Source organism: Anabrus simplex, chromosome 3 (assembly GCF_040414725.1).
Source record: "Anabrus simplex isolate iqAnaSimp1 chromosome 3, ASM4041472v1, whole genome shotgun sequence".
NCBI classification, from domain to species: Eukaryota; Metazoa; Arthropoda; class Insecta; order Orthoptera; family Tettigoniidae; genus Anabrus; species Anabrus simplex.
In genome coordinates, this window is record NC_090267.1 from 11,295,469 (window position 1) to 11,322,501 (window position 27,033).

The 27,033-nt window shown below is 37.9% G+C and overlaps 1 protein-coding gene across 1 annotated transcript in view; it reads right to left on the reverse strand.

Annotated features, from left to right (window-relative positions):
* LOC137498977 (zinc finger protein 658B-like) overlaps positions 1 to 8,763 on the reverse strand; it is a 51,697-nt gene extending 42,934 nt beyond the window's left edge. Inside the window, exon 1 of the mRNA XM_068226936.1 lies at positions 8,707 to 8,763. The gene's annotated coding sequence lies outside the window, so the exon portion shown is untranslated. The remainder of the gene's footprint in view (positions 1 to 8,706) is intronic.
* Positions 8,764 to 27,033: the final 18,270 nt, after the last annotated feature.

Sequence of the window (27,033 nt, forward strand, 5' to 3'; positions counted from 1 at the left end):
CCCCTTCGACTTTAAATTAGTACTTTTCAGTTTTCTCTTTTGTTTCCTCAATTCTAGTGTCCACATTAATTCTCATTCCTCGAATTTCTTCTGTCACACTAGACTTCATGCTCTCCACTTTCTCCTCAAGAATAGATCTAAGTTCACTTTTGTCCTTTTCCATCTGAACATGTTGGTTTTGAAATTGAGTTATTTGGCCTTCAACTTTACTCTCTATAACATCCTGCCTCATTTTAATCTCATCCACCTTCATAAATTTCTCTTCCACCAGTTCAAACCTCCTTTCTGTATTAACCTTAACACTCTGCAGTTCTCTGTTAATGCTTGAAAATTTCTCTTCCATTTTCTCTATAAGCATCTTGCCAAAACTATGCAACTCCTTCTGTTGACTCTCAATTTTATCACTTAATTCCTTCCCCTGATTACTAATTTTACTACTCAAATTATCCCCTTGATCACTTAATTTAGCCAACTGCTCTAATACTAACTTCATAAACTCATTATTACCCCCATGTTACTTTGATTTTGCTCACTAGCTTCCCCTTCACCCCCCATTACAATTCCATACACTTTTTCCATAGACATATTTTCACTCAGACAACTACTTTCATCAAAACTTTGTATGCTTGTGTCAGAGCTGCTCTCCTGATCATTAACAGACATGCTTCCTTTATGCACTACACTTCTCAAATTTATAGCATTACTATTATTCTCACTAATATTCATGCTCCACTGATAAACATAGCACTCCAAACATGACAACACCGATACATAACTCCTGACACAAGCTCACTAAAACACTGGACCAAATGTGCCTACCAAGGTCATATAGCAAGTCTGGATATCATTCTGCCTCACGTTGGCGGCGCCAATTGTAACTTTTGCAATTTATTGATATACTGAACAGATAAACGTTGACTCAACTAAGTGAAAATAACAAGGATAATGGGCGCCACCTGCAAAACAATTGCAGGAATATTTAATTGTGTAGAGCAACGAGCCACTCTCTCCCAAGGCGACGGTCATCAGGCTGACGAGGCTCCAGACTTGCTTTGTAAGCTTACCTGTTTGCTATATAACCCCTGAAATTAAATTTGGGTAACATGCAGGTTCAGCCTTACTCCACTGACAAAAGACTCACTTAAAGTTTGATCCTATGACTTTACTCCCAGAATAAGAACTAATATGTGACAAACACCAACAAAATAAACACTTATGCAACCCACTTAGTGCTTGCTGTTTACATAGAGCTAATATACACAATACCACCCAACAAAATCATCTCTTCACGAGATTTACTCGTTTGCCGTCTTACAAAGGCAAAATACACATCATTAAAATCTTCAGTAAACATAGAACATCATTATACTTTTAACATACCTCCAGGTAAGAGCCCCTTCGCACTCCACTGTTACCGTGAATTCTAATCTGGTAGAGAAAAGTACGACGACTATTTCTCTACATATGGATGCAACCTTCTTAAGACGAGCATCCCTAACCTTATTTACACTTCTTCGTCGACGTCTTGAATTCTTTCCAATTGCTGGCTGGACAGAAAGTGTTAAATCTCCAGAGGCAAGCAAATAGCAAAATTCTTCATCAACTGAAGCTGCATACTCAGGTGACAAGTTCCAAACAAACACTTTCTTTTACAGAAAGTCCACTGCAAAGCCGGTAAGTCGTTGAGATTATACCATGTTCACTCCGTAACTGCGCAAACTGCGCAAATATGTCGCTCCCGCAGACCAGTACAAATGAGAAACACTCAGTATCAGCATCAGAGTCAGAAACAGAATGAGAATCAGAATCAGAATGCTTCGCCGCACACGCGTACCCACTTATATATCCTTGCTACACGTGGTTATCGCGTCCTGAAAAGTTCACTGGTAGCAACGCTCACACCGGCACTTCTTCCCGCGTCACTTTGTCAACCCAAACCTCGCTCAAAACAAAGCCCTCGCATTGGCTATCGAGTATATGATGTGACATAGACCGTCCACTCATGTATGTCCACATTGATTCACTCCAATTCTTCAACCGATACAACCTGTCGTACCCCGTGTTTTCAAGCCACCTGTTGCAACACATCCAACTGACTTCAACTATACATTCTTCTTATAATATTACGTTTTTACATGGTAAATAAACAAAATTACATGATTTTAACCTAACAAACTATATACGAAAATTTCCTAACCTAAAAACTCGGGGATCGTACATACGTACGGTTACAGCCTTTAGCTGTTGCCTGACAATTTGCAAGTATATTTCCTTAAGTATATCTGTCCTACCCAGTAGAGACTCCGATGTCTTTAGAAATGCTTTAGGACACTCCTCGAGTCTCCTATGAAATTCCGGTAGGCTGTCCTTCATTACTCTGCGAACGATCGGTGTCACAAGAGGGAGGTCCATACCTCTGCTAGTTTGACCGCTGCCTGTAGAGATGTTCTTCTCCAGGGTTGAAATTTTTCTATTAACCTCGTATTTAAACTTCGTTAATTTCTGGCCTCCTTCGGTCTTAAAACTGTTGGATTCGGCTCGATTTCTCCAATCTTCTCCTCGACTTTGTTTTCCAAAGTGTGCATATCACTTAGTAATACATCTACACGTAATTCTATGCTGCTGATTTTGTCATTAATTTTTGAAATATCTTCTTTCAGATCTCTGATCCAGGAATTGATTCGGCCACTTATTTCTTGAGACTGGGCCTCGATTTTCCCTTCCAGTTTTTCAGATTGGCCTCGATCAAAGTAGTTAGTTGTGCAAGCATAATGCTTACCCGGTCGTTAGTTTCCTTCTCAGAGGTGACTTCGAAGTCGAAACTGCCTGGGTCCTCGACCTTTTCTATCAAATCCTGGCGCAGCCTCTCTTGTAAATCCGCCTTGCTTCCGGCCGTCGGTAAACCTCGGGATACCAGCGCCTTCCGTAAAATCACCACGGTCATTTGATCAATCTTCATCGCTGAGTTTCGAAAATCCTGTCGCGGTGACCAATTTATCGTTCTCAAAATACGCTTTCTTATTTTACGAAAGAAAAATACCACACGGGAACACGTTTACTCCTGTTTGAACAACTTTATTGACACTACGATACATATACTGTTCTCGTCAATCTCTCTTTTTTATTCTCCACTTGCGTTATCTTTTTTATTCCCTTAAAAAATAATCGCTCCTTTCTCAATCTACAAAGAATATATACATGTTACACACCAATGGCCAAGTGGTGATGTTTCCTGGCGCCATATTGGAAGTCTTTATGTGTTAATACGTCCGTTGCAATGTTACAAGTCTTTAGCAACAAATCCTGTCCACTGCTACCTTATAAATTAAATATGGTTACTGAAGGTTTTACCATAATTAGGACATCTGACCTACGATAAAGTTCATTCATATTTGAACATTATATACACATGTTCGGGACAGTCAATGACTTATGATTTTGAGGATGTAAGCATAACACAAGACAATTAATACATCTAGAATATGTGTTACATGTAGTTGAAGATGGAAGATCTTGAAAATGATGTTTGATGCACAGCAGGCAATGATGAAAAACGGGGTTGAAAGTCAGGTTGTGAGTTTCATTAATAGGAAAAGACCTCTTTAATTACAGCATTGAAAGGATGAAAGTTCCTGATGGGGATCGTTGTTTCTTTGGAATTTGCTTTTTGTCGCACCGACAAAGATAGATCTTATGGCGACGATGGGGTAGGAAAGGCGGAAGGAAGCGGCCATTGAATTAACTAAGGTACAGTCTCAGCATTAACCTGGTGTGAGAAGGGGAAACCATCTTCAGGTTTGCCGACAGTGAGCTTCGAACCCACTATCTCCCTATTGCTCACAGCAATGCAACCCTAACCGCACGGCCACTTGCTCTGTCAAAGGGGATTACTCTGAGTACCTAGGTGGTAATATAAGGAATGACGTTTATTGGAGTGATCATATAATGGGATTGTAAATAAAGGGTACAGATCTCTGCTCTCCTTCCCATATTAACTTATTTGCCATTCGCTGTTCATGCTTCCTGTCGGTCGCAAAACCTTCCCAATTACACTTGGTAAATTGAGATCACCCACCACAATCATGTTCCTTTCCATATTGCTTCCCACATAGCTGATTATCTTATCAAAAAATTCCAAATCATAACCTGCACCACCCTTTCCCCATCTGTACACTCCAAAAAAACATCAAGTAGCTTATTATCTTTAGAGATGAGCCTCACACCCAGAATTTCATGTCTGTCATATTTAAGTTCTTTGAAGCTTACAAATTCTTCTTTGAACAGAATGAATACTCCCCTTCCTACCATTCCTATACTATCTCTATGATAAACACTCCAGTTCCATGAGAAAATTTCTGCATCCATTATATCATTTCTCAGCCATGAATCAACTCCTATTACAATATCTCGTAAGTATATATCCATTAAATTATTTAATTCTATTCCTTTCTTTACAATACTTGTGCAGTTCAACACTAACATTTTTATGTCATCCTTAAAAGTGAGGGCACTTGTAAACATAAAAGAAGAGATATAAAAAATGGCTCCACACAATGACTGATGCAGACCTAGATGAAACAGAGCACAACAAATAACTGTTATTCTAGAAAGTTGTTAACATCCAGGAGAGGCTTCGTGAAACAACATGAAAACCTTTCCATACAGTAAGAGAGAATCTTAGAGAGGGACGGAAAATGGAAAAGAATAATGTTTTGGGTAAATTAAGTGAACTCATATTACCTCCCTGGGAATCACTGGATGCATGGGCAGAATATAATGAAAATTTTTCAAGGTCGGGGAAAATCTTACAGTTGATGTGTGCCACCAAGCTTACTGGATGGAGCACAATAATGTAAGTGAAATTATGCTTGAGGAAGTGGAAAGGATGGTAAATAAAGTACATTATTATAAAGCAGCAGGAATAGAGGATATTAGAATGCTAAGAGGAAATGGATTCACAGAATAATAACATGAGCATGGGTTGTCAATAGGGTACAATACCTACTGATTGGACAAGGGCAGTAATTATTCTATCTATAAGCAAGATGAGATGAAGGAGTGATACAGCTGTCGAGGCATTCCATTTATTAGCATACCATACAAGGTATTCACTGGCATTTTGGAAGGGAGAAGCTGAGAGTAAATTGGATCAAAACCAGTCTGGTTTCAGACCACCCAGGGACTGTCAGGATTAGATCTTCAGCATGCATCTGGTATTTGAAAACTGTAATGTATGATTTGTGTTTCATCAGAACGTATATAACAGAGTACCAAGGGGAAAGATGGTGGGTTGTTTCTGCTAGTGGTTAAATGTCACACTAACAAATTAAAGGTTTTCAGCGACAAAGAATGGGAAAGGGCTAGGATTGGGAAGGAAGTGGACAAGGTCCCAATTAAGGTACAGCCACAGCATTTGCTTGGTGTAAAAGTGGAAAGCCATCTTCAAGGCTTCAGATGGTGGGATTTGACCCCAACATCTCCCTAATGCAAGTTCGGCACTACACGACCCTAACTGCATGGCTAACTCACTCTGTTGAAAAGATGCTAGCTGTACCGAGGAATGTAGGGATTATTGATAGATTATTAAAAGGAATGAGACATTTATGTTAATAATTGGGTTGCAGTGAGAATTGATACTAGAAATAGTTCATGTTACTTACAGATGTTAGACAAGGCTTTTATATTTCACCACAGTTGTTAAAAACTTAGATGGATCATTAAATGAAAGCTATAAAGTGGCAGGTGGGATAAAGTTAAGGGGCACGCTGTGGTGAAAGCCTGCAATTTAACATCTTGGAACCTAAAATTCGGTACAATGTTTATTGCTGTTTTCAAGAATAAAGTGACGTCAGTGTGGAAGAAACCTAACAGATCTGACTGTCAGGTTGGGAATATAAAACTGGAATAGGTAGATCATTTCAAGTATTCAAAATATGTCTTCTACCTTGATGGTAGTAGAGTGAGAGAGATTGAATTGAGTTAGAGCAATGCTAATGAAGTGATAGCTGGATAGACTCAGGATATGTTATTTACAAGACAGAAGTAGCAGGCACAAAAACAGTGTGAATCATTGCTGGCACAAATTGGTGGAAACAATACCAGGATGGTACCCAGAATAAGGAGATAAAGGAAAAGTTAGAAATAAATGCAATGGATGAAATGGTAAATATAATCTAGCTTCAATAATAATAATAAGAAGAAGAAGAAGAAGGCACAAACCATCAAACCAACTAACAGGTTCAAACGTGCTCTATGAATGGGCATAACGAAGAAAGAAAGAATAATAATAATAATGTCTATTTGCTTTACGTCCCACTAAGTACTTTTTCGGTCTTCGGAGACGCCGAGGTGCCGGAATTAAGTCCCTCAAGAGTTCTTTTACGTGCCAGTAAATCTACCGACACGATGCTGACGTATTTGAGCACCTTCAAATACACCGGACTGAGCCAGGATCGAACATGCCAAGTTGGGGTCAGAAGGCCAGCGCCTCAACCGTCTGAGCCACTCAGCCCGGCTAATCTAGCTTCAGTGGAAGGGTAATGTGGGGCATACAGTGGAGGGTAGGTTACCTATGGGACTCTGTAACAGAGGGAGGTCAAGGAGATGAATCTTGAAAACAGTTTCTAATGATTTCAAGCTATGAGGTATGGAAGTAAATAAGGCCAAAAGACACAGTTACAAATACAGCCATTTAGTGAACGCTAAGGGCTGAACAGTCCATAACAACGATTACTGTCGTGGATCACATAGTGAGCTTACAGCCATTCAAATATCTCTGAAGAGACATATGACTTCAAACAAAGTGGTACATATACTGTTTAGCACTAACATACCAGAACTTTACTTGAATAATTTTAAAAACAAATATTCAAAACTTCTCATTACTTGCTGAACATTTAGCACAAATGATCTGATTTTGACCAAAGGGAAGACACAACCTCCACTCCCCCAGCTCTATTGGCTACGTACATTCTGTACGGCTCACTATAAACCTCACTGTCTTCACACTAGAATCCAGTGATAATTAGGTTACTATTACTAATGTTCCAAGTTAGTTCATCCAGTTTTGTTTTCAAACCTCAAACATTCTGAAAGTAAATAGAGCACACAGTATTATTTGTCAAACTTACAAATTAAGTAACTCATCCTGTCTGTTAATGACAAATGTGTCTAAACACTGTGTGTCAAGTAATTTAATAACCGAGTGTCTTACCCGGATGTAGGCACATTTCTTCTTGATGCACCGTCCTCAGCTAGGCTAGCATATAACATGTTGGATTTAGGAGCAATTTAGCCGGATTCATTTAGTCATCTAACATAATATTCGATAGAGGAATTCATGGAAAATAAGGCTTTACTGTACCTAACTAGGTACTCTTGTCAAAAATGTTACAACCATTACAGACACTGTCAGCTGATTATGTTATAAAATGAATATATAAATATATAATCCTGACAAAACAATGGAAGCACCCACAAGGAATGGTCCGATGTCAATGTAACTTCATACATGAACACATCATCAGCAGATATGTAAATGATTAGAGTTGCAATCATCTGCAACAGATTCAAAGACCACCAAGGTGCATTAGTGTTGTTACGAGGCCTGTGATGTTGAATGATCACTGCAGAGGACATCTTACCAGCACCTGACAGAGTTTGAATGTCTCCATTTGGCCGGTAGGTCAAATCATACAAATATCCATGTCTTACCACCACAAGGGAAGATCACTGTATTTTTTTTTTGTCAGGCAGTATATACAGTACGTGTAAGTTTGTTACAACAAACAGTTCAGAACCAGTAATGGACCAGTTCAGAATTACCTTAATGAGTATATGTGAGCCAGAATGTTTCCAAAAGAGATCATTACTACTGGTTTGTTGGAACAGCTGAGAACTGTGAACTGTATCAACGCAATGTACAAACTACGTTATCAAATGCTTAATGATTGATGATCGAAGACCTCATTACTCCAATAAGAAGTAGGACCTACTGTATGTAACCGCACCTCTCGTTGGTGACTTAAATTTGCATGAGCAGAACTCACAGTGTCTGGCTTTAACCAAGAAGTGTAGTTCCGTAATGGTTATGAATTTGGTAAGAACAGCATGAATTCAGAACTCACAGTTCAAAACCAGTTCTGTATTTCTGTTGGAACTGCATGTATGCCACTGCAAATGAGCAGGTACCATGTTAGAACAAATTTACATTTATTACCAATAAGGTAGACCAGCAAAATTAAAGGATCACTTGAATTTTTACAGGAAAAGGCATGTTTTGTTGTAAAACTTTTTAATTATTTACATTGATTATTTATATGAAAAAAATTATCCCAGTAACTAAAAATAGCTAAAACATACCGATAACATTACTTATATATTTTTTATGAAAATAATCAATGTAAATAATTTTAAAAATTCACAATTTAGGCCTAAGCCTAGCATGCTATTTTCTGGAAAAATTCAAGTGATCCACTAAATTTGCTGGTCTGTGTATTTAATGTAATAGTCTACAATCGGCTGAAAAGCAGAAATTTCCCCCGTTGTTCTTCTATCGTATGGAAATATAAAATGAACAATAAAGCTAACCTTATTTCCTATCAGAAAACGTACCGTAAGAATACTGGCAAACGGTAAATGACTCAGGCTCCAACTTTATCAGCAATGTGTTAAAAGCTGTGGACACAGTGGAAACGGAAGAATAACCTGATGAAGAAAACCTTGGAAAACAGCACAATCCACGGGATACACCTATAAAGCTCCCACAATGTGTCCGATATACAGAATAACAAAACTGAATACGAACACCAAATAGTAACAACCAACCACTTCAAAAGCAAACACATGACTTAATATACTTATCTTACTCGCTCAAAGTACCGAAGTATAAGTATTGTATTGTATTGTATTGTATTGTATTGTATTGTATTGTATTGTATTTTATTTCGTCCAACTGATCATACAGTGATATGGGACACGTCAATAATCATATTTACAGTAACAAAGGATAATACAGTAACATACATGCCATGATAAATAAAGAGAAATATACAATGTGGTAAAGAGGCACAGATTAAAAAAAAAAAAAAAAAAAGTGATACATAAGTTAATTTTCAAGAGCTAAGTATTCTTCAATAGAATAAAAACAATGGTTAGAAACAAATTTGAATAATTCTTTCTTAAATTTTGAACATGGTTTTATCTGCTTAATGCAGTCTGGTAATTTATTAAATAAATGTACTCCTGCATAACTCAAACTTGATTCATATAGCTTAGTTTTGTGTGGTTCTATGTGCAGACTGTGTTTATTTCTAGTATTATACCTATGTACATCAGAATTTATGGTGTAGCTGTTTACATTCTCCTTCATATATACAAGTGTATGGAAGATATAAAGGCTAGGCAATGGTAAAATAAAATAAAGTTTAAAGTATTTCTTGCAGCTTGTCCTCCTGCCGACACCGGCCATTCCTCTAATTATTTTCTTTTGTAACTTAAAGATGACTTTGCTATATCGTGAATTCCCCCAGTAAATGATTCCATAGGTTAGTATGGGATGGACATATGCAAAATACATAATTTGGCAAGCCTTTAAATTAAAACTATTTTTCAAAGTCATTATCATGAAATAAATTCTACTAAGCTTTTTCCCTATAAACTCTGTATGTTTATCCCAGGTTAATGATTCATCCATCCACAAGCCAAGAAACTTTGTTGATGATGAGTACTCAATTATGGTCTCTCCAAATGATATTGGACTAACTTCCATATTTAAATTAATCTTATGGTGAAATCTAATCACAGAAGTTTTCTGTTTACTTAAAATTAATTTATTATCCTCAAGCCAGCTCAGGATATTACTCACTATATTGCCTGCCTTCAATTCTAACCCTTCAGAACTTTCATCAGCTACAAAGACAGTAATATCATCTGCAAACAAAGTTAATTGCACTCCTTGAATATCATCAACAATTTGGACGATATCATTAATAAATACTAAAAATAATAATGGTCCTAAAACTGACCCCTGTGGAACACCATGATCTATGTTTCTGGCACAGGAATACACATTCTTAATTACATTTTTGCTCAAATCAGTACCGGTATATGATATTTCAACAATCTGCCTTCTATCCCCTAAAAATGATTTGAACCAGTCATAGGCCATTCCCCGAACTCCATACATGTATAACTTTTCTAAAAGCAAGCTGTGGTCAATTATATCAAAAGCTTTTGTTAAGTCCAAGAAAATACCTAAACATGCACCCTTCCCATCTAGTGTGTCATATATCCGTTCAATAAAGTTAATGAATGCTGTGGTAGTTGATCTATTTTTACGAAAGCCATTCTGGCAACCAGCTAATATATTATGCCTCTCTAAGAATGATAACAGTTTATCGTACATAATTCTTTCCAGTATTTTGGAGAATACAGAGGGGAGGCAGACAGGCCTATAGTTACCAGCATCTTCTTCACTACCCTTTTTATGTATCGGAACAACTTTGGTTACCTTGAAATGTCTGGAAATTTACCAGTGGTTAGTGACAAATTTATCAAGTAACAGAGAGGCTTGATTATGTATTGGTAACAGATTGGTCCAGATACATCACATTCAAGGACATTAAACATATAAACTTAGATCATCTGAGAGCTGACGCCTTGAATAGTTCTTGGGATGACGTAAAAAATATAAACGGTATCGATAAGAAAGTTGAAACTTTAAGTTCACTTATACTTGGTCTCCTTGATAAACATGCACCTAAGCGTACGGCCAAAGTCTCCCGACCTCCTTCTCCATGGCTGACCGATGACATTAAACAAATGATGTCTCACCGTGACGCGTTACACCGGCTCTACAGACGCACACACTCTTCCAGAGCGCTTGAACAGTATCGGACACTTCGGAATAGAATTAAAGTAATAATTCGAAAGAAGAAATTTTCTTTTTACAATCACCTGGCTGGAAATTTAAATGTGTCAAACACATGGAAACAACTTCGTTCCATTGGAATTGGGAAAGCTTTGCCCCAGCCATGTAATCCAGACATCTCTCTGGAGAGATTGAATGCTCATTTTTCTGAAGTAAAAATTAAACCGGAAACACACACAATATCACAGACTATAAAATCTCTTCTGAACCAGCCACCACCAAATAGGCCATTCTTTGAATTTCGCGAAGTCACAGAGATTGACGTGAAACGCGAGGTATTATCAAATACATCATCTGCTGTAGGACCTGATGAAATACCCATACTCATAATACAACACATCATTGATTTTATTCTTCCTGCCATTACTCATATATACAACACGTGCCTCACAAGTGGCCTCTTTCCAAAAATGTGGAAAAATGCCATTATAAATCCTGTTCCCAAAACTTCCTCACCTGCACTTATAACAGATTATCGACCTGTTTGCATACTTTCATCTCTCTCCAAGCCTCTTGAACGCATAGTACACGTGCAATTAACCGACTATTTAAATAAATACAAACTATAATACTTGACCCTTTACAATCGGGTTTCAAAAAGGGACACAGTACGGCCACTGCCCTGCTGAAAGTTACAGACGACATGAGACGCGCTCTGGACGAAAGGCAGGTGACGTTACTAACACTTCTTGATTTTAGCAGCGTTTTTGACACAGTAAATATAGACGTACTGGTTGCTAAATTGAAATCGCTTCACCTTGGACAGACAGCTCTAGAATTCTTTCTCTCATATCTTACGGAACGAAAACAACGCGTAATTATTCAGAATAGGTCATCCGAATGGGTAATGAAATTTTCAGGAGTACCACAAGGCTCTGTACTTGGACCACTTCTCTTTGTTATCTATATTAACGATATATCGACACGGCTAAGACACTGTAAATACCACTTGTATGCTGACGATCTGCAGATCTATTACCATTCCAAAATTTCAGACATCAATCAAGCAATAGGTTATATGAACTCTGACTTAAATAATATCTGTGCATACGCTCATGAAAACTGTATTTTAATTAATCCATCAAAATCTAAAGCTATTATTGTTGGGCAGACGAAACAAATTAGGGCGGCAAAAACAAAAACATTCCTCCACTAACTTTATCTGGTAAAATTATTCCGTACGAAAACTCGGTAAGAAATCTTGGTGTAATTATAAACGATAATCTTAACTGGGGAGAGCACATTACAAATATCTGTAGAAAAGTGTACGCGTCCCTTCACCCACTAAAATATCATCAAAATATGCTGCCACTAAACATGAGAATTAGGCTTATAAATACTCTTATCCTCCCTATATTTTCCTACTGTGACGTAGTACTAATTGATGCCACGAGAGAACAACTAAACCGATTACAACGTGCTTCGAACTCATGTATTAGATTTATCTTTTCCTTACGCCATGATGTTCATGTTACCCCTTATTATCGACAACTTTCCCTTCTAAAATTTGAACAACATAGAAACCTCCACGTGGCAGTATTAATCTTTCGACTATTAAAAGAGAATATCCCATACTACTTATCTTCACAACTCAATTTCCTATCCTCTTTCCACCAGCATAACACACGCTCTGGCAGTACACTTGCTATCCCTCTCAGCAGGTCAGCAGCATTCAGCCGTTCCTTTGTTGCAAATGGAGCTAGAATATGGAATTCTCTCCCCCACAACATTAGAGCCATACAATCCTTAAATTCCTTCAAGTTGTCTTGCCGTGAGCATCTCCTCGATGTGTGCCGCCAGGCTGAATGAATCTGGTAGAGTGAATGTGTGTATGAATGTACGTTTACTGTGTTTAGGGTATTTAGTGTCAATCAACTTTTAATTTGTAACGATAGTTTAAGAGATGACTAAGAATATTTATAGAGTTTATGTTGTTTTGTTTCATATTTTGTTTCTAGTTTGTAATGGTAGTTTTAAGATTATGAATATTGCTCTCAGATGTACAATGTTAATGAAGTGTGGTTAAGTGTAAGAGAGGACCATGAGTCCTAACTTCGCCACTACAAATAAAGGCAAATATAATAATAATAATAATAATAATAATAATAATAATAATAATAATAATAATAATAATAATAATAATAATAATAATAATAATAATAATAATAATAATAATAATAGTGAATAAGGCATCAAACAAATTTATAACCAGGGCCCTGTTTCATAAAACTAACTAATAATATTAGCTAATAATATTAGAACTCATAAAAATAATTATTAGTTAACCAAATTCTGTTTCATAAAGATTTACACATGACTAATAAAATATCTTCACTAATAATATTAGTTCATTAGTCAGCTGATACTAGAGGTGTGACGGTCCAGAAATAATGTGTCACTGCTCCAACTGCTCCAGTGACACGTTACCGGTCCAGTGACAAACCGGTCCAACCACAGATGGAGCTGAGGAGCATGGCAGAGCGCGGTGACACGCTGCCGGTCCAGTGACAACCGGTACAAGCACAAATGTAGTAAATAAACAATTAAAATTCGGTACATTGATGGAATCTTATGAGACTGATGTGGTGATAGGAGTGGAATCGTGGTTGAGAGAAGGGGTGGGTAATAGAGAAGTATTTCCAGAAAGGTACACAGTCTATCGTAGAGACCGAGGAGGTAAAAAGGGAGGGGTGCTGTTTATTCTGGTGAAGGAAACATATTGTTCACATGAATGGTTTACCGATGAAAGGGATGAAATATTAGGGATAAAATTAATTTGTGATAATATGAAGGAGGTAGGAATTATAGGAACATACAGGCCAGGAAGAGAGGAAAGAGACCTGGAAATATTTGAGAAAATAATAGATTATACTCATAAAAACAATAATAATGATGTGGTAATAATTGGGGGAGATCTAAACTTGCCTGAGGTTGAATGGAATGGAGCTGCAAGTGAAGCCCATGAACAAAAACTGGCAAATAAGTTAATTTGGGAGGGAGGATTTACACAAGTAGTACAAGAACCAACTCGTCTCAATACCGTAACTTACTAGATGTATTCTTGGTTAAACCACGGGAAATTGTTGATAAAACTGAGGTAATTGAAGGAATAGGTGACCATAAGGCTGTAATAATGGATGTAGGACTGGTACCAAAAAGGCTTAATAAGAGGGTCGCACAAGACAAGAAATTGTACAGAAAAACTAAAGTTGATAAATTTGGGACTTACCCTACCTACCTTAAATCACAATTCAGTTGTTGAATAAGTGAAGGGAGTAATGTGGATACACTTTGGGCTAAATTCAAAGGAATCGTTTGGGAAGGAGAGAAGAGATTTATACCTGTTAAGAAGGGTAAAATGACCTCAGACCCTGTTTATTATACAAGGGAAATAAGAAAATTAAAAAGAAAATGTAGAATAGTAAACAGGAAAATCAAAGAAGGTAGGGAGAGTAGAGAAAGTAGAAAACAGCTAATGAGGGAACTGAATAGAGTAAAAAAGGAAGCAAAAGAGAATTATATGAATGGCATTCCTCAAGAGCATAATGACCACAAAGGGAAATGGAAAAAGCTGTATTCATATATCAGGAATCAAAAAGGAAATGGAATCCAAATACCTATAATGGTGGGAGAAGGGGGTGAACACTATTTAACAGATACTGAGAAAGCAAACCTCTTTAGTACGGAATTTAGAGATTCAGTAGATGATTGTCAGGAGTTGGACACCGAAACAGAAGTTACAGAGGAACAGACACAAAGGGAAACAAGAAGCTTCTCGTTCACAAATGAAGATATTTTCAGAGAAATCCAACTGCTTCAGCAAGGAAAAGCAGCAGGAAGTGATCAAATTACTGGGGAGGTGATAAAGACAATGGGGTGGTACATAGTGCCTTATTTAAAATTTCTCTTTGACTATGTCATAAATAATAGTGTAATACCAAAGGAATGGAAGGAATCTGTAATAATACCAATTTATAAAGGAAAGGGTGATAAAAGGAAACCAGAGAACTACAGACCAATCAGACTGACCAGTATAGTTTGTAAAATACTGGAGAGTTTAATATCAAAGTACATCAGAGGGATATGTGATGATAAAAATTGGTTCATGAGGAGCCAGTATGGATTCAGAAAGAAATATTCTTGTGAGGCACAACTGGTGGGATTTCAGCAGGACATATCAGATCAATTGGATTCAGGAGGCCAGTTAGATTGCATAGCCATAGATCTTTCCAAAGCCTTTGACAGAGTGGAACATGGAATATTATTAAAGAAATTGGAGGGAATAGGATTGGACGTAAGGGTTACACGTTGGGTAAAAACATTTCTAAATTCAAGGGTTCAGAAAGTCAAAGTAGGAATTAACATATCGCAGGAAGAGAAAGTTTGGAAGGGTAGTATAATCGGTCCGTTATTTTTCTTAATATACGCAAATGATTTAGGGAACAATATAACATAAAAAATAAGATTGTATGCAGATGAAATAATTGTTTACAGGGAAATAAATACCATTGAGGATTGTTCAGAATTATAAAGGGACCTTGAGAATATCCAACAATGGGTTAAAGAGAATAACATGAAAGTTAATGGAGGCAAATCAACTGTTACAACATTTACAAACAGGAGTTTTAAAACTGAATTTGAATATACTTTGGATGGGGTAGTTATCCCAAAAGATGGCAAGTGCAAATACTTAGGTGTAAGATTTGAAAGTAATTTGCATTGGAAGGGTCATGTGGATGACATTGTTGGGAAAGCATACAGATCATTACATGTCATAATGAGTCTACTTAAAGGATGCAACAAAGAATTAAAAGAGAAAAGTTACTTAAGTATGGTTCGTCCATTATAGGAATATGCAAACAGTGTTTGGGATCCTCGCCAAGAATACCTAATAAAAGAAATAGATAGTGTGCAGAGGAAAGCAGCAAGATTTGTAACAGAGGATTTCAGGAGAAAGAGTAGTGTATCAGAAATGTTAAAGAAACTAGGGTGGGAAACTTTAAGTAAGAGAAGGGAGAAAACTAGACTTATAGGTTTATATAGAGCCTATACAGGAGAAGCAGCATGGGGAGATATCCGTGAGAGGCTTCAGTTGGAAAATAATTATATTGGCAAGACTGACCACAAATATAAAATTAGAAGGAATTTTAGCAGAAGCGATTGGGGTAAATTTTCATTCATTGGGAAGGGTGTGAAGGAGTGGAACAGTTTACCAGGGGTAGTGTTTGATCCTTTTCCAAAATCTGTACAGATATTCAAAAAGACAATGAACAGCAACAGAGAAAATAAACGAAGTGTTAGAGGGCATTCGACCAGTGCAGGTTATTGTAAATTAAAAATGTGTGTAAATAAATTAATTCCATCCCCTGGTCTAAGGAGTTTGGACAGCAAAGTAGGGGACTGCCTGTAGGGGTGAAGTACAGTGGGGACTTCGAGGGCCCTGGGACCGCTACGGTAGCTGTGAAGGCCCTTCAGGAACTCTGAAAAGTGGTGGTAAAAGGGGCTCTGGTTAAGACGCAGCAGGTTGTTATGCTACTTAGGTTCCAGGATGGGTAAAGAAAAGAAAAAGTAAATAAATGCAATATAAATTTTAATATTATACCAGTTGTACTGTATCATTTGAAGTAATTCCACATACTGTATATCAGATGACTATATTTGTATGTAGTACAGGAGATATTATAAGTAGAATTTTGTAAACAATGTAAAATTATTAAGGATGAGCTGTGTGTTTAATAGAAAAAATCGTTAGCGTAAATTATATAATATTGTATTATAGGAAAATTTTATTCTCTTGTTAATTTAATATTTAGTGCTTGACAATAATGTATTTTAGTGTACCATTTGCCACCGAGGTAAACATCTCATTTGCAAATAAAGAGATTTTGATTTGATTTTTTGGAGCTGAGGAACATAGCCAAATACAGTAGAGACTGTACCGGGCAGTACACCTCCATGCCGCTTATTTAAAATTTGCGCCAATTGAAACTCCTCTGCTGGAGGAAGTCTGAACTTTATCTACGGTATTAATTTTCAAGTTTCTCAGAAGATGTCACTACTTGGAAATTTTGGAGTTTTTGAACTGGGTCATTTTTGATGTATTTTTGTTTTACCTGTAGTAAGAAGTGTGAACTTTCTCTTCTAGAGGACACTACTGAAAAACTACAATGGTGCACCCTAGTGCGAAGTGAAAGAACTGTTTTTTGGAGAAATTTTTATTTCAAAAGTTTGTTTCTTGTTAAATTTCTTTCTGTTATTGTTTAAGTTGGCTGTATACCCCTTTCTTTCCCCTTGTTTTGAATTTAGCCAATCCTGAATTTCTCGAATTAATTTTCCACCAATAATATGTTCTTCTTCGTATTGTGTAGGGGTTTTCTTGGTGAACCAATAAAATCCTTGTGGGAGGGTGTTCTCATTCCAAAAACGCCTCGAACTTTCCGCGAGAGTATACAAACTGCTGATTTTAGAGTCTCTGGGCCACTTCTCTACCATCTTTCAGTGTGTAAAGTACATAGCAGGGGGCGGGAAGCGCCTCTTTCTTCGAGCAGCTGTTCAACAACCAGGTAATGACCATTTAATAACTTCTTTTCTTGCTAGCTCAGCAGTTTAACTCTCGGGGCGGGTCCGAAGCGTTTCCACCATGTAACTTTCCCTAAAATGTAAAGACACTTTGTATTTATTCTATCTTTTAAGCTACATATTGGGATAGATAGTGCTTAACCCACTCGAGCTCCCACTCATATTGTTTTGAGGTGAACTTATTTCTCACAACCGATTCTTCCTTAATGTAATGTAAATTGTTCTTTTCTAAAGTCACCTCTGTAGTATGGGATTAGCCCTTGCATTAGTGGCCTAGAGCCAGATTAGGTTTTAAGACAAAATGTATTAGGAGTGCAGATCGCCTCCTCTCAAATTGTTATTTTAGAGGTCATGTAATTAACCTTTTTCTCACTTAATAGGCCTCAGTAGGTTGGGTATTTTACCCCTGTGTCTATGTCCTTAGAGGACAACTTGAAGGTGGAGTTTGGTGTGGCCTTTTGATAGGCTTAAAATTTTGAGAGCGGATCGCTCTTTTGAAATTTGTTTCTGCGTGCCTCTAGGAGGTCTTACTGTGTAATTTGGAGCAAGTGCTCCTGGGCGTGATTGGGGTTTTCTGCCCCTTTGTGAAACCTTATGTACATGTAAGCTTGGGCTAACTGCTCAAGAAGTGTGAGTCCGGGGCTCGAAGCCCAAAGCCTGTAAATACTGTTGTTGCTCTTTTGTTGCCTTGCTACTCTGTACCTTCCATGCTTGTCATTTCTTGATTTTGAAAAGAGAATATAACCTTGTTAAATTTTACATTAACTTGAATTTCGTAGCTTGAGACCCGTTCACACCCGCACCTTCTTTCACCTCTACCTACCACAAAAATACGGTAACAGAGACAATACGCGACACTTACGGATTTTGCCTTGTTAAAATGGGAGACAATTCGACGGTGGCGCTCCTAGTGACTTGACCTGAAAAGTCGCGCTATATTCAAATATCATTGGAAATGCATATACGAAAATGTATAAATAAATTACGTCTAAAAGGAAAGTATTATTGAGATATTAGCTTGGAAGTTGCTAAAGCGATTCTGGATAAATGAATGAAGAATTATTCAAAAGGTTATTATTTAAAGACTGAAATTAGATATATAAACAAGATGTGAAATGGACTGCTGTGAAATGGGTTGATCTTTCATATATGCATTACTTTTTGTTTTTCGTTTTTTTTTTTTTTTTTTTTTTTTTTTTTTTGCTTTAGCATTCCTGCCTGAACTTTTACGGTTAGATTTGTCTTTTTTCTCTTTTAAAAAACATTATATCATCACATTAGGACACTTGTCAATAAAAATGTCGGCACATTCCTTGCACACATGATGCAATGAATTAACATTCAATAGCTGGACAATTTTCCTTTTAACGTGAAGCCTACTAACGGAAAGAAAATCTATAAAATCCCGGCTTTAATCTCAGAAGAGGGATAAAAGAAAGAAAAGTATGAAAATGTTGTCGATAGTGATGCTTTGAGGAATAGTTACGTACAATTAGAGTAAAAATGTAACATACCCTTGGCTGTATAGTCGAGGATTTTTAAAGTCTCTGGCCTGGAAATGATCTGAACACATCTTATAATTCTTACATAAGCGTAACGTCCCTTCTTTCTTGTATACCTTATCCTAATCACATCTGTGACATTTCAAAACGCACAGATCACACCTACAACAACACATGGGTATTGAAGGTTGACTGCTGCACTATAGAATAAAATGTGCGTATGATATTTTATGCCAGTTAACATATGGGTCGAGCAGGTCAGAAGATTATGAAGTACTATAAAAATCTCTTTGTCACTGGAAGAATGTATATGAAAACACAATATTACTTACATTTTCTTGACACGAGGGTAGCGAAAGAAAGGCCGCGCATTCTTCTCTACTTCATAGTTACTGCAGCCAAGAACAGCACGTACCTTTCCCTCATGTTGAGACGAGATATCAAGGAATGCCACACGCTACTATTTAATTATGTCAACCCACTGAAAACGCATAAATAACACCAAAAACTTCACACACAAATACACGTGCTTTTAAGGCAGAATCAGCAGTTCTCAGGTCTACACGCTAGAGAGAGCTCTAATAGCTGTCCCTCGATATCTCGCTGAGTGTCGCATTTTGTCTCTACCGTATTTGACATAGCATGATAGGTTTACGTAGTCAGCGGAACGCATGATTTGCTCTGTTCCTCGATTATATCATGATCACGCCTGTCTTATCTGATTCGATAATGGCACACTAGCGGTAGGTTGAAAGAATCGAAAATATCTTTTATCTTCAATTAATAAATACATACATAACAATGTTATTTGTTTTACGTCCCACTAACTACTATTACGATTTTCGGAGACACCGAGATGCCGAAATTTAGTCCCGCGTGAGTTCCTTTACGTGCCTCTAAATCTACCGATACGTGGCTGACGTATTTGAGTACCTTCAAATACCACCCGACTGAGCCAGGATCGAACCTGCCAAGTTGGGGTCAGAAGGCCAGCGCTGTACCGACCAAGCTACTCCGCCCGGCACAATTTTATTTCAAGAAGTAAATTACAAGTAGACTTCCTGGAAAAAGTAACGATTACAAGTACTTTTTTAATGTAATCTTTACAAGTAATCCGATTACTTTGACCCAGTTACTTTAGAAATAGGAAAATTATATATTTTTTTGCTAGTTGGTTTACGTCGCACCGACACAGATAGGTCTTATGGCGACGATGGGATAGGAAATGGCTAGGAGTGGGAAGGAATCGGCCGTGGCCTTAACTAAGATACAGCCCAGAATTTGCCTGGTGGGAACATGGGAAACCACGGAAAACCATTTTCAGGGCTGCCGACAGTGGGGTTCGAACCTACTATCTCCCGAATACTGAATACCGGCCGCACTTAAGCGACTGCAGCTATCGAGCTCGGTGATAATATTTTGTGTGCAATTCTTCCCTAAGATTCTGACATGTGAATCACCTATAATGTTGTTTAGAAATCGCCGATGATCATTTTGAAATATCTGACGTTTTAAAAAGTATTCAGTGTTGTGAACTTAAAAGGTTCATTGATCGTATTCGCCAAATTAAGTGATTAGTTAATAGTATTAAAAGTGACGAGTAACTATATTTTAACTATGTTAAGAAAAACAGTCATTAATAATAATCACAATCATGTATTATTATTATTATTATTATTATTATTATTATTATTATTATTATTATTATTATTATTATTATTATTATTATTATTATTATTATTATTATTATTATTATTATTATTATTATTATTTGTAAAAACGTTTTAATGCTGAAGTAGATTACTGTGGATTTCTTTCGTTCACAAGAAATATTGAACACCATACCGGTATGTCTCCGTCCTGTTCTTGTCACAACCTCCCTAACGGTGCGGGACGACGACGGCTGTGTCACTGGACCGTTTGCGATTAGCAGTATAGATGCGAGCTGAAGAGAAGACTAGCGGGACGTGAGGTGGGACACGGGGGAGCAGCTTTCTCTCTCAGTCGTCTCGGCTATGGCTCTTCCTAAAAGTATCGTCAGCCAGCAGCCAGTCTCCCTCTGATGATACAAGTGGCCAGTCGAACAGTTCGGTAGTGTTGACCTTTTAAATGTTGAACAGCGATTTATATATTGAGACTTACATAACTGTGTTATATTGCATCCGGGAGATAGAGGGTTCGAATCCCACTGTCGGCAACCAAGAAGATGGTTTTCCGTGGTTTCCCATTTTCACACCAGGCAAATGCTGGGGCTGTACCTGTATCTAATTCTGAAGATGGCATAAATTCCCAGTGTCACTGGAAAATAACCTAGATTACTATTAGTTGGAAACTGCCTTGTCTTAATATTTCGCTGATCAGATGTAGTCTATTAATAGATGAATAATTTTGCCAACCTGCGGTATACAAAAACACATCAATTGTCTTGCAGGAAGAGACCACCTGAGGACACTGCGACTGCGAGGGCGAACGTTTTCAGAAACGCAAGTACATACACCAGCTTGGTGACGATAAGACAGAGACGAGGGGAGAAGCGAGGGCTAACGCATTCCCGGCCACATTTCTAGCGAAATTCTTCTCTTGAGCTCCCATCTATAACAACATTGTCACAGTAGCAGTGGACCGGTAGCAGCAAACTGCGAGTCGCAGCGCAAGACTGTCACAGTAGCAGTGGACCGGTAGCAGCAAACTGTGAGTCGCATCGCAACACTGTCACAGTAGCAGTGGACCGGTAGAGAAGAGGATCCTGGAGCAGGTTGTCACTGCTCCATTCGGAGAATAGGTGACGCGTACCGGTACGCCAGTACCGACACACCTCTAGCTGATACAAATGGAGGTTAGAATCGGCCTGTTGCATATGTTCTTGGTTTGGGTTTTATTCCTAGCAGTAGGCTAATGCTTGACTACAACCGACTATTAATCCACATATTCAAAAGGCTCACTTGATATTTTCGTTGTTGTGAAATGGATACGTATGAAAATGGATAAAAGAAGTGAATGTGAGAGAAGAAAGTTTCTTTGCGGAAAGTGAATGAGTTAAAGCGTCAACTATTTGCAGCCTTTTGCATACTATCACCCTCCTTGTTCCTTTTCCTTTTTTATTTCATGAGCTCTTAAAAATCTGTGAGATGGACTAGCAAAATCTTTGTTTACTACGCCCTTTTGGTGGGTGTGGCAGGATAACAGCCACGGTATCCCCTGCCTGGGTGGCGCTTCCGCAAGCGGGCCGGCATTGGTAATCATTAGTAAGGATTGAAAAGGAACGTTTTACAATATCTGGAGTACCAGAGAGGAGAGATCCTTCCTCTACATATGCTATAATCCCACGATCCCGCCCCAAAAAGTTTTCTTTCTTATATAGGAAAATTGAAAGCAAGACCGCATGAAAGAAGAAATTGCCACCATTATCTATACTCCTATTGGCCAGCTCCGGTCAGCTGTGAGAAGTCTATGTAACTTTTTTCCCGCTAGAGGTCACATGCGCGCCACACGAACCCGCGAAAAATAAAAACACTCGCTCGTCAAGAAAAAATGTAATTTAGTAGCTGTAACCTATCTTTTTAAATCCAGGCCAAGCTCTGTCATGAGAACAGTGGCCCCCTTCGAGGGCCACACTCCCTTCGAAAGGCTCCTGACTATCGCCGCGGCGCATACTGCCCGCACGGCAAGAAAAATGTTAATTTAGTGGTTGTAACATATCGTCACATTTTCTCAGCAGTTGGTGACAGCATCATCCGCCGCAAAGCCTCCGTGTGTACAGCGAGCGGTATGTGAGGCGCGCCATGCCCGGCCCGCGTGTGGTAGTTTTACCCCTGCCTGTCGTAAGAGGCGACTAAAAGGGGTCCCAGGGCTCTCAACTTGGGGGCGTGTGTTGGCGAGTCCTGCCATTGGTTCAACTTACTTCTGCCAGGCTCATTTTCATCTACCCTTCTGACCTCCCTTGTTCAACTCTTGTTCTTTTCCGACCCTGATAGTATTAGGTTGCCAGGCCGAGAGAGTCTTTCATTTTCACGCCCTTCGTGGCCCTTCTCTTTCTTTAGCCGATACCTTCATTTTTCGAAATGTTGGATCCTTTCCAGTTTTCTTTCTGATTAATAACGTTCTGTGCAGTGTAGGAAATAAACGTTCCTTCGTTTTTTATAAAATGAAAAACGTTCCTTCATTACATAAACCATTTTGTAAACATTCTCCCTATTTTGTCTCTTAACTTTGCGGCTCCCAGAATTAAGGTTAGTGGCCATCCCTGATATATACCATCGCGGACTTTAATGTAGAGGTTTCTGTGCTCTACAATTCTTACGCTTACACCTGGGGTCTATCGTTGACGGTTCACGCAGCGAAAGCCCTGTTTCATAAAACATCTTTCACTAATATTGTTAGTAAAAACCAATAATATTAACTAATAATATTAGTATTATGTTTCATCAAATTATTAGCTAATAATATTAGTTATTAGTTTATGAGTCAAAATTATTAGTAGATGTTCCTAATAATATTAGTAAATTGTTCAATAGACAACACGACTAATAAACGTTACTCATATTATTAGGATTATTTTCATAAGTGTATTTTGACTCATAATTCAAATTATTAGTGAAACCAAAGTGAGTTGCAATAAACTGCTCCTTATGGCATTTGTTTTCAAAGGGAACCATTCTCATACTCTTTTGACTGTAGTTAGCTATATGCCCATAAAAATTCTAAAGCGTCACTTCCCAGTCCTATGGTGGTGTCCTTTAATTTGTGTTTATGATTTAGCCTGCCCTACCTTAATTTGCATGCCCCGTTCATCCCTGTGTTTATTTGTGCGCTTATATTTATAGTTAGATTTTTAATTAGATGTTAAAAAATGAACCGACACCCCTGAGATTAATGTTAGCCTGGGACTCAGAGGGTGAGCGGATGCAATATGTATGTTATCTTAAATCACTTGAATAATGATTAATTTAAGCTATTGTTGTATATTTCATGTTGATTCCCTGTAGTTAGGTTTTTCCTAGCTCATAATATACCTATTCTTATGATTTTTCTGTAGAGTATTTATCATATTCAGCTCTTAATGTATGGCATGTGTTCTCTAGATGAGTGTTCCTTTTAGATAATAATGTATCTCTTTCAGCATTAAGTTCCCATACGCATGTTTCTTTCTAGCTTTTAATGCTTTTTTTACCTTAGACTGTTATTCGCTTTTACCTCTCATTGCATTTTTACTTATTTTAAAATAATAAATAAACATAATGGCATAGGGTACTGGTAGTAAATCTACAGTATGTAACTGTGGTAGAAAATACTGGAAAATAATATAGAAATACAATTAATTAAACTTTGAATGTACCATTAACATTCCACGTAACACGACAAGAATGAATAAAGTAACACATTGTTAAAAATACAGTATTTTTAAGACAGCAGTATCAAAATTCGAGACATGTTTCGTCCTCGTTTGTTAAGGGGGATATTAACCCGCTGGATGTTTTCTCATGAACCGAGGTTCTGTCCTTGATTCAACTGGAGAGGGGTTCGGTTCCCGTCAATAGAATCAGTGTTATTTTGTACAGCTATTTACGTGAATCAGTTCCAAACAAGATAATTATTATACGCGTGGATCAGATTAACTCGTAAATTAGAGTAATTAGGCCCCTACAATTCGACTCGATTATTATTTCTTCACTTGTCTAATGACTGTATCAAATCGAAGCCTGCGGGCAAACGTTTCAGTCAAATTTATCGGGATCTGCGCCAGACGACGTAAATGAATTATGTTCCATATTATTTTGTATCCTTTTCACACGAGTACGTGACCCGATATATTTTAATGACTATTGGATTCAAGTTGAATGATTTTCCGTATACCTGTAAATTCAGTTTGAGCTTTGTAAGGGATATGTACGTGCTTGTATTTTTTGGGGTTGATATTTATGTTTATGCTCATAAACATGTTGCTTTTACCCCTTTATCTTGCCGAGTTCTCATTCACGAATTTGTATCATAGAACCTGTCCCAGTATTTGTTTGATAATTTTAGTTAGACATACCTTTTAGACCCCTATTTCGGACTACCACGCACCATCTCCGCTGAGCTAGGACACGCAGTGACAGGGGATGGTGCAATACGAAAGTATATGACGTTTATAATTTGCAGAATTTCATTTCGAGATTAAATTTAGCTACGGAATACGACATATCGACAAACGGACTGCGTCATGAAACGTCTCTTTTAGCATTATACACGGTTTGTCCTATGACATTTTGTTGTATCTCCTGTATTTATGGGTTAGATTAAGCAACAAAATTTGAATGGGGTGAAATTTGGGTACAGTTTTTACACAATGCTTTATTTTCCAGATACTTGTGTGGCAGCTGGAATTACAACATATGGCTAGCATATGACTACTGGCTGCATCAATGTGCGCACTGTATTTGATGATTCTCTCTTTCCCATAACAAACAATAAAATATTTGTGCAAAAACTATAAAATCAACTTCTAAACGAAAAATGCAGCTCTATCTAACGCATAAGGGATCGAAATAGACAAGGAGTTATTGGATCAAAGTTGTAGATTTCTCCAAATTGAGCACTGAATGTGATACCTGGTTTGTGATACGACTTACCGTTTAACCACGAATTGCACCAAAGCATAGGCTGCGCCGTCATTAAAATCGCTTCCATTTTTCGATATTTTTTTGGGCAAAATTTTACCCATTTGAACATCTTGAAACTTTCCGCCGGCTACAGGCTAGAAGTGATAATTCCGCCAAATTTCAATTTCCTTGCTCGTCTGGCAAGTTGCGTCTGCCATCTTGATTTAGTTGGGAGGAGCGGTGAAAATGAGGACTTTCAGGAAACTGTTAAGCCCCTTACACTGAGCCCAAAACATGAAGTGGGTTTGACCCTGTCTCAGTTCGATGGTATGTGAGGAGATGTCGCTCTTGGGTAGCTGGAAATCTGCAAATTTCGTGTTGGTATTTACCTGTACATAAATTAACTCTTGAGGCACAAAATGTCTGGCTTCTCCGTGCCTTCGCGTGCCTTAAGATGTAAAGCAATGTTATTTAAAAGCAGCCACAGACGCCTTTGATTTTCAATGTCATTCCATCTGCGAACAGAATTTGGCCTATCAAACGCACACACCCACACATACAGGGCATACACACACTCTCTCTGCTACCGAAGACACACACGCGCATACACACACACACATTCACGTACATACACCGACAGGTCCGTGGATACTTACCTACTTACCTCTTTAATAGGCCGTGGACGGGCTGGAACAGACTAAAACAGCCTGGAGCTGAACTCGTGCCTAATTAGAGTAAGGGGAGGAACGGAATGGAAAGAACCCGGAACCCCATCCCAGCAAAAGAAAGAACGGGATCAAAAATATGGGGGTTTATTGATAAACATAAGGCAAAACAAGATAGATGAAAAGAAAATGAATAGGAACAAATGTTACTCATTGAGGTTTACGTCAGGTGTCTATCTCATACATCCAATTGATACCAAGAGGTTCATCAAACACAAATGAACATGACCACATTCGCCTCTTACAATGCCAAACATCTCCCAACGTACGATTGAATTGCCCCACCTGATTTCGTATGCGTGACAAATGACGCGTCGCTCCCCACAGTGAAATAATAAAATGCACTTACTCTCACACATCAAAAACATTAGATACATCCAGATCACAACTCAAATATCTCCGCGTATTAGAACGAGCATCACCAGAGACGCGATTCATCACAACAATCCCCCATCTCGAATGCACAGCATCTCAAAGAACAAAGGAAAGATAAAAGATGGTTGCAATAAATACGAGGCGAGTAAACAAACTAACAATGAAAGAAGACACATTCAAAGGAACACAACAAACGTTACTAGATAATTAGGCCAGAAAATAGCCCAAAGAATGGAAATAAAAATAAAAATAACACTGTGAGAAACGGAGAATACTATTAATCAGGCAGACAGACAGCACAATCACGCACCATAGAGACCCAAGTGAAGTGTACGTAAATC